Source organism: Corylus avellana, chromosome ca8, assembly GCF_901000735.1.
Source record: "Corylus avellana chromosome ca8, CavTom2PMs-1.0".
Taxonomy (NCBI): Eukaryota; Viridiplantae; Streptophyta; class Magnoliopsida; order Fagales; family Betulaceae; genus Corylus; species Corylus avellana.
The window spans coordinates 6,666,803-6,676,716 of NC_081548.1; the positions used below are offsets into that span (position 1 = coordinate 6,666,803).

Consider the following 9,914-nt stretch of genomic DNA (forward strand, 5'->3'; position numbering starts at 1 on the left):
AAGAGAAGGGAAATGAGAAGGTGATTCAATCTAGTAACTTCTGCTTCATGAGACGCGATCTCTAGTAGATTGAGCTACCCTTTAGAGATGGGATAGAAACCAATGTATGCACTTCATCCTTATCTACTGCATTACTTGTTGTGTGAACAAATAATGACGATAATGGATCGAGTGCGCCATTCCTCTGTAGCAAGCTTTTTGAGCTTTTTCTCTTTCATCAAAGTTTGTGAATCATCAATCATATTTGGAGATCTCATTTTTCTCTTAGAGGAGCATCTATCTTCTATATTGTTATTGTCATCCTCATCATCACTGACAACAATGGCATGACCCTCATCTTTTCCATCAACAACCCTGTCATATACTAGATAGACCCCTATTTTCTTCACAATGAATATTTCAGGCCTCCAATATACAAGAACCTCTACTTCATTACCATCCTCAAAATCATTGGTACGAACAATATTGCGTATACGTAGGAATAGGTGATCTCCAAGAGGGAATAGGCCACTGGTTGTATTCTTGGTATGGTTGATAAATAACATGCTACCTTCGATAAATGACATGCTGCCTTTATATGAAGATAACACTTGAACACGTGATGCAGATACAACACATACACCAAACTCTTTCAATATGGGATCAACAGTAGGTACTTTAAAATGTACCGAGGGTCCCTCACACTGATACGTGAACCAATCGGGGATTTGATTGCCGGGGAGGAGAATGCCAAACACTCTACCAACTCCATGCATAACCCATTTCTGTTACATCAGCAGAGGATGATGTATGTTAAAGTATTAACTAAGTGATACGAGATAACATGGTATCATAACAGAAGTCTTAAGTTGAAATCCTCCTCCACACATTATTCTATAGGAAAAATACATTTTACCCCCATGAACTATCCACTCATTTGCACTTTGACCTCCAATGTTTAAAAAGTGACACTTGACCCCCTCAACTTCCAAATTGTTGCTATTCGACCATTCTGACTTCTTTTTTTCCCAAAATGCCCCTATCCCAAGTTAAAAAAAAGAAATTAAATTAAATTAAGGGGTGGCTAGGCCCGATTGGGAGGGCCGGCCACCTCTTAATTAATTTTTTTTTTTATAAATTTTTTATTATTATTATTTTTTAATTTGGGATGTGGGCATTTTGGAAAATAAAACAAAAAAAGTCAGAATAGTCGAATTACAACAATTTGGAAGTTTGGGGGTTCAAGTGTCACTTTTTAAACATTGGAAGTCAAAGTGCAAATGGGTGGATTGTTCAAGGGGGTCAAAATGTTTTTTTCCCCTTATTCTATTTTAGTTAAAAATTAGGGAAAACTTCACTTTAAACCCTTGAAATACCCCGCATTTTGGGAAGCCTCTGAACTTTAAAATCTCTCAATTTTATCCCTCAAACTTTCAATTTGATGCAATTTACCCTCTTGTCAATTTTTGCCGTTAAAACCCCTAAAAGGACAAATTTACCCATCAATTTTCCTTTTATTAAAAAAATGAAAAAAAAGGTTCATAAGGTGGCCCAACAGTGGGTCGCCTTTTGATCTTTTTTTTTAATAATAATTTAAAAAAAAAACAAATTGAATTTGAAATTTAGGATAAATTTGGAATTTTATAAAAAACTAGGGGTATAAACGTCATTGCCTCACTTTTAACGTTTAAAATCTAACGGAGTGGTTCAAATTGAGAAGTTTTGAAATTTGGGGGGCTTGTCAAAACGCGCGATAATTTAAGGATCTAAAGTGAAGTTTCTACTAAAAATTAAGAAAGAGAGAGAGAGACAGAGAGAAACATGTACCTGTAGCCATTGGAAGCTTTGCTTAGAAGTATGTGTTATATTCATGCACCCTTCTAATTTGTGACAGTTACCAAGGCACAAACCATTCATATTTGAGAGCTTTGATAGATCCGGCATTCCTTCCAGTGCAGTACAGTATTTTGCATCTAAAAAAATCAAACTTGCTGGTAAATCCGGAATTGATTTAAGCTTTCTACAATGACCCAATTTGAGATCTTGAAGCTTTGAAAGACCACCTAGGCTTGTTGATAGGCTTTCAAAACTATTGCATCTTAAATCTAAAATTTTAAGAGAACATAAATTCCAAATATCTGTAGGAATTCCGTCATCCGATAAATTGCAATCCCAGAGACATAAGTGTGTTAGTGAGCTCAAGTCTTGTAATGCAGCAGTCAATAGATTGACTGACTTAGGACTTTTCCATGGTGATATCCAAGACCAAAAGAGTGATGGCAATGACTTAGACGGTAATCCTTTACACCCACATAGAGATAAATATTTGAGATTCTTCAGTTGCACTATACTAAAAGGCACTTGTCTTATAGCAGTTCTGTCTGCAAGAAGAGTTGTCAATGATTCCATCTGCCCCAAGTTGTCAGCTAAATTGTGCATTTTAGAACACCCAGAAAGAATGAGAGTTTCTAAAGACTTTGAGTTATAGAAACTCCTTGGCAAACTTTTAAGGCATTTGCAATTTTTCAAATTCACCAAAACAAGATTACTAAGATCTCCAATGGAGTGGTGAACCTCAAGCAAACTCGTACAATCTTCAAGTATTAATTGCTCTAGATTTGGGAGTTTTGAAAAGTCAGGGGTCTCGCTCAGATAATAAGAGTGACTAAGATTTAGAATTTTCATCTTCTCAAGCAACTGCTAAACAAATAAGAAAACAACCAATTAGAAAAGGAAGGAAAGCGCAATAGTAGAGCGTAGAACATAAAATAATAATAATAAATAAATAAATCATTGATTATTTTACCTTGGGACTTTCCCAAACTTTTTTGAGATTGCTATATTGCAAGTCAATTACAACTAAAAGTCCTTTGGAATAAACTTTAGAGGGAATCCATGCCAACAGAGCCACCTTAATTCTTTGGAAAGATATTTATAGTCTCCAGTGAGTCGTACGTGATCAAGTTGGAGTAATCTTAGTCTCTGCATCTTCATAAATGCTTCTGAATTGAAATTCATCTTACTTAGACTTGTCAATTCTAAAGTAAGTCCTTCAACTGAGTTTGTTCCCTGTAAAAACACAAGAATTGCATGAGACAAGTGATTATCCAAACTTATCACATAATCTTTCTTATTAATCATTTCATTTATCTCGCTTTGCTTAATATAATGTAATCATGTTTGCAACTATACAAACAATAGAATGATATTAGGAAAGAAAAAAAAAAAGTTCCAATTTTCAAATAAGAAATATATGGATTAAACTTTCAAGGCATGTGATTAGTGTGAATTAGTACGCATTTGCTTCCCGAATAACATATATCTTAGAAAAGAAAAATGCTTTTCTTTTTTTTTTTTTTTTCTTTTTCTTTTTCTTTCATTGTTTTCAATTGAGAAAGTTCTTATTACCTCGTGCTTTGTCAATATATCAAATGCATCCTCATGCAACCATAATCTACTCCATTTCCCAGGTTCGTTGGGGTGTTTTTCACGAACGATTTCTCTTCCCATGTCTCGCAACAAATCATGCATTGTAAACTCATTTGTCTCACTAACTTTAAGAAGACACCGCTGAATGAGGACACTAATTCCAATCTTTGCAAAAAAACCACAGCCATCCAATATTTTTACAACATAGTCTATATCCTTTCCTATGAAGAAACATGATATGTCAAGGAATATATCCTTTTCAGTATTGTCGCTTAGTCCATCAAAACTTATTCTAAGTTTATTTTGAATCTGCTCATGAGGAATCCTCTTCAATTTATCTAATGCACTTTTCCATTCTAGCATGCTTCTAGAGAAAAGGAATGAGCCCAAAACTTCAAGTGCTAGTGGCAACCCTCCACAGTAAGCAACAACACTTCTTGACAAATCAGTATAATCTTCAATAGGATAACTATTCCTAAAGGCATGCCAACTAAAGAGCTCAAGAGAGTCAATGTCATTCATTGTTGTAACTCTATATACACTATCCACTTCTAGCTCCTTTAGCAAATGCTCATCTCTCGTTGTTATAATAATTCTACTTCCCAAACCAAACCAGTCACGCCTTCTGCAGATGGCATTCAGTTGCTCCATTTGGTCTACATCATCAAGTATCACAAGTATTGCTTTACTACAAAGCCTTTCTTTAATCATATTGATTCCTCTATCAACACTACTTATCTTTATCTCACTTGTCTTCAAGATGTCAGAAAGAAGTTGTTCTTGTAGATGAACATGACCCCTAGGTTCCTTGGAAGTTTCCCTAACATTTGCAAGAAAACTTTTACCTTCAAATCCATGAAAAAATTGGTTATAAATGGCTTTAGCAATGGTTGTTTTGCCAATTCTGCCCATTCCCAAGATTCCTACCATGCGAATATCGCTAGCTCCAACATTTAATCCAAAAGTTATATCTTGAACATGAGAATCTACTCCAACTGGGTAGAGTGCTATAAACAAGTGTGTGTTGTTCAGTTCTCTTGAAATCTCTTCAACAATTTTCTTAATAAACTTTGCTTCATGCCTGGAAATTATTTTAAGAAGTTAGGTAGAGTCATATTATACAAGAGAAAATTGAACTATAAGTTTCATATACACAAATATGTAAAAAGTTAGAACATATTAGTTTTGGCCATTATCCTTAACTCATTAGCATTTACCTTACTAATGGGTCAAAGTTTGAAGAAACTAAATTTTTATACCATAGAATTATGTTAACCCAAAATCCAATAGACTCAACACCTCTCTCACACAGACAACAAAAATTACCCTTGCTTTTAATTCCATGACAAATAATAGTGTTTTGTTCTTTTCAAACCTATAGTGCAGCTAGCATAGTAAGATTTTTTGTATTGTAGTTGCAAAGGGTTTTCTTCATTTTCTCTACTTATTTTCACTCTTTCTGCCTCAAAAACTAAAATGTGGCCTATATGTATGCAAAAGGTAGGTCAATATAAACCAGGTCAACTAGGCTTTTTTTCCCACATGATTTGATGGAATATCAAATCACATCAATAAATTTCCACCATGATTTGAATTCTATCAATGCTTCTAAAGGCAATAACAAACTACAACTATCATTCAAGTTGAAGTAATACTTGAGATGAGCACAAGAGTTGGCTTAGTCATAACACTATATTACCATGTTAGTAATTTTGGCCACAACTTTCTTAACTAACTCTTCTTCTTGTAGATTTATTTACTCTCTACAACCTTCTTTTATTTGGGCAATGATCAAGTTATATATATATATATATATATATATAGGAGAAACTTCACTTTGTACCCCTGAACTACCACTCCTTTCGATATGCTCCTTTCAAACTTCAAAACTCCTTACTTTAGACCCTTGAACTTTCAATTTCTATCACTTTGGACCTTCTCTGTCAATTTTTGATGTTAAAACTCTTAGAAAGACAAAATTACCCTTCAATTTTCTTTTATAAAAAAAATGAAAAAAAAAAAAGGTTACAAGGTGGCCCAACCGTGGGTCACTTTGAGATTTTTTTTAATAATTTTTTTTTAAAAAATAAAAAAAAAAAGTTTTAATTTGAAATTAAGGATGAAAGTGATAGAAATTGATAGTTCGGAGGTCCAAAATGAAAGGTTTTAAAGTTTGATGGGGGCATGTCAAAAGGGGTGGTAGTTCAGGAGTTTAAAGTGAGGTTTTCCCCCTTTTTTTTTTTTATTAAAATTATGCCTTAAAAAACCGGTTTAGCCTTTAAAAAAAAAGGATTTACACTACATGTCATAATTCTAGACTACCTCTAAAAAGTGATTCGGCTTATATATATATATAAGCCAAATCACTTTTTAGAGGTAGTCTAGAATTACGAAATGTAGTGTGAACCCATTTTAGCAATGAAATAAAAAATAAAAAAATTGATAGAATATAAAGTAAAATAAAATAAAAACAATAAGGTATGAGAAAAATGAGAAAGAGATAAGCAAAGAGTTTTGAGGTGGTTCCACCCTAAAAACTTACTTGCATTGTTTATAATGTCCGATATATATATATATATATATACTTTGACTATGTTAGATTTTTTTTTTTTTTTAATAAAACAAATGTTCATATTATAATATATGTATATATAGAAAACATATTGCAATGTGATACTATAAATGTTCTAAAATATAGTAGGTGAAAGACAAAACTATTGCTTATGCGAACTTACCCGTCTGCAGTTTTTCTTAGATTCCACCCTGACAAATTAGCAACATCACACAAAGCTCTTCTCCACTTGAGAACTTTGTCCATGTCCAACAAGTAATGCTCTTCATGTTTCGCGAATACTTCTGCAAAACTACCCGTCTGCTTTCTCACATCAGAGGGCTCAACATCATAGAATATAGGTAGAACTAGTTGCTTCAAAGTTCTTCGACACTCCATAATTTCCACAAGTTCCTCCATGCACCACCTTGAAGCCGCATAGTTCCTTGAGAAAACGATGATAGAGATTCTGGATCCTTGGATTGCTCCTATCAATTCGGATGTAAGGTATTGTCCTCTTCGGAGCTCATTGTCATCTTTAAAGATTTTGATTCCAGCATCTCTCAAAGCGAAGTAGAGGTGGTCGGTGAAGTTTTTGCGCGTGTCTTCGCCTCTGAAGCACAAGAAAACGTCATAGATCCAGTTGGAACGAGGGGAAGAAGATGAAGAGAAGATGGCTTTAGGAGATCTCGAAGTTCTGATAGCCATGGCTCAACTCCCAAAGACTTGATTTATCCTGATAATTTATTTGAAGTAAAATGAATAAAAGTGTTTGGAAGGATAAAGGGGTGGAAATCCAAGAGGAAAACAAAGAGAAATAGTTAAAGAAAGCTGAATGGACTTTGTCCTCCATCCCTTTAACTATTTATAGATAGGCATCCCCTTAAATAGTAAAATATGGTGTGGGGATAACCACAGTTGTTTTGATGTGATCATCCCCTAACACATCACCATTATTGATCCAATCTCAACACGGGGAACAACTTTTTGTATAGTTGTTTCCGTGTTCAAATTGGAACAATAAATTACACTAATAATGGTTGATTTGGACACACAGGTCAAACTCATACAAGAATTCAACGAAAAAAAAAAAAGGAAGCTCTTTTTTCAATTCTCCTTACATTTCTTCTAAGCAATTTGAATTCAAAGATAATAAGAAAGTCATAAATTTGTTCCCATGTTAGACGTTAGAGAAAAGACAAGCACTTTCAATTCCTTTATTGCATTTTTTCAAAGTACACATATATAAATCCTTTCTTATAAGAAAGTCATGTGATTGGACACTCACACCTAAAGTCAATCTCACCATTCTCTTATCTAATGGCTAATATTGTTGCCTGTAATCTTAATTCACAAAAGAAGTGTTGAATTTGGATTATATTTTCATTGCCATTTAGCACTTCCATAAATTCTTCTTCATCTTCCTCCATCATCGTTGCAAATTTAAAAAATTGTAATGAAATATAAATTGAGAGAAAAGTAGCCGAAGCAAGAGAAAAAAATGAGATAAGAGAATTTGGGGTGGTTCGGCCCAGATGTATACTCCTAAGGGTTACATTGTGCATTTGTGCTCTTATTGCTTAATGTGTTTAGAATACAAATGGCCTATATTTATAGGGAAATTGTGTTTAAAGCAAGGACTCTCTTTTGTTTGATATAAAAATGTTAAAAATAGATATAAGAAATACTTGAGAATAGGGTTGATAAGTTTTATTATTAGTTATTTATTATTATTTTTTTTTTTAACCCTTTGTCATTTAAAGGAATAATTCATTTAATTTTTGTATAACTTAAACAAACTAACACAAATTTTATAATAAGATTCGAGTTATAATGATTTAAAGTTTAAACACATTCTTAAATATTCGTATGTGGATTTTCAATATTTATATATCAAAACAAATGAGAATCCTTACAATGATGGCCAAAGAATAATTGGTGGAGAGTAATGCTAAATATTATATTTCATCTCATCTTTATTTTGTTAGGCTAATGCAGTGCCCATCAACCTCATCAGCTTAGTGAAATGAGACTCTAGTATGTATGATTGATATTCGAATGATTCTGAAAAATGAATGTTGGCATCATAGAAAGGCCTTACCAAGAACCAATTAAGTGATTCCTCAATCTCCTACATTTTCTTTGCATCCAAACATAAAGACATCATGCGTATCTCTCTTTTGTGAGTTGGCCTGATTGTGATGTTTAGTGTGGTCATTTTCATTGTTGATTCATGGTTCAAATTCATCGTGGTAGGAAAATCAAAATTAGAGGTAGAAATTAGTGCAAACTTTTGTATCAGGAGCCAAGACTGACTTCAAATAGCCAAGACGTGGCAAAGCTAGGATGTCCATTCAGGGGGTAAAATTTTTTTGATGAATACAAAAATAAAGTTGAACAAAAATAATTAAGAGTACTAAAAAAAATATAAAAATTTAATTGGAGCTCAATAGAATCGTTGTTTTTCTCGATAATCTCAGATAATTACAATATATATTTTATACCATTAAAATATGCAACAAAAACTATATATATTCATAAATAATTAAATACAAAAACAATTATCAAGAATAGCAATATAAATATTTAAAAAAACTAATTTAAAAGAACAATCTAAATTTAAATATAAAAATTTAATTACATACCTCAATTTTTATAAGAAAAAGTTGAATGGACCCGGGTGAAGACTTGAATGCTTGAAGTTTGAAAGTTGAAGGGAACAAATTTACTGGAACTCTTAAAGCAGAAGATGCCAATTGTTGAATGGAGAAAGGAATACTAGAGAAATTTGAAGTCTTTAAGAAGAAAATACCGTAGCAAATTTTTGTAAGATGTATATCTATCTTGCAAATATCACACACATAATAGAAAACAAACTCAAAGCAAGGGAACAGGGAGACTTGACAATTGCTTTTTGGATTTGATTGGCACATGGCTCTAAAATTGGTGTCTCACGTGAGGTGAAAGTGTGTCTTTGACTTGTGTGTTATAAGTGTAAACATTTACTAGCATTTTAACTTAACAAAAAATACATTTTGTTTATTTTTTTGCTCAGAAATTGAGATGTGATAAATTAGCTAATTTTTTGTTATTTGTTATTTCTTTTAGAGTTGAAATTAATTAAATGTAACGTACTTTTTAAAAAATTAAAAAAAAAACTTTGAATGTAATGTGCTGTATTTTGCTTGATTTTTTTATTTTTTTATTTTTTTTATTCTTTTTTTATTTTTTTAGAGTAAAGTTCATTTAATCCCTTCAAACTACCACTCCAATGACAATCTACTCCTCAAACTATCAATTACGATAATTTATCCCATAAACTACCAAAACAATGACAATATACCCCCCAATGTTAGAAAAATGACGAAATTACCTACATAATTTTCAATAAGACAAAAATACCCTTAAAATTTTGTAAAAAATAAATAAAAATTTAGTATTTTTGTTTTTATTTTGGTAAGAGTAATTTCGTTATTTTTTTTTAAATTGGGAATATATTGTATTATTTTAGTAGTTTTTGAGGTAAATTATTGCAATTGATAGTATGAAAGAGTAAATTATCATTTAGATAGTAGTTTGAGGAGATTTGTCTTGTTTTGAACAAAATGCGATGGAAAGTTTGATTTTTTTGTATGACTTTTGTGCTTGTGCTAGTGCCTTGTCTTGTCAATGGTTTATTTGAGACCCAAAAAAAAAAAAAAAGGTCTTTTCTTCATTATTTACATAGTGAAGTCAAAACTTCATCTATACGTCAAGAAAATAGTGGGAAAAAGTGAGCAGAAGTTAGCCAGCATGAAACTTTATTTAGTGAAATTATGGGTTTTAAAAGAAAACAGAAGATTAACTATATATCTTCAGCCTTTCATTCTTCTGAGAGTTTCAACTTCTTACAGTGACAAATAAAAAAAATTAGAGTCAACTCAAGTCCCAAGGTACAGGTATTCCTAAAAACATC

General features: G+C 32.3%; 1 pseudogene; it reads right to left on the reverse strand.

The window, feature by feature from the left end:
• Positions 1-131: 131 nt before the first annotated feature.
• Positions 132-6,667, reverse strand: LOC132190777 (disease resistance protein RUN1-like; annotated as a pseudogene).
• Between the last annotated feature and the right edge of the window lie 3,247 nt (positions 6,668-9,914).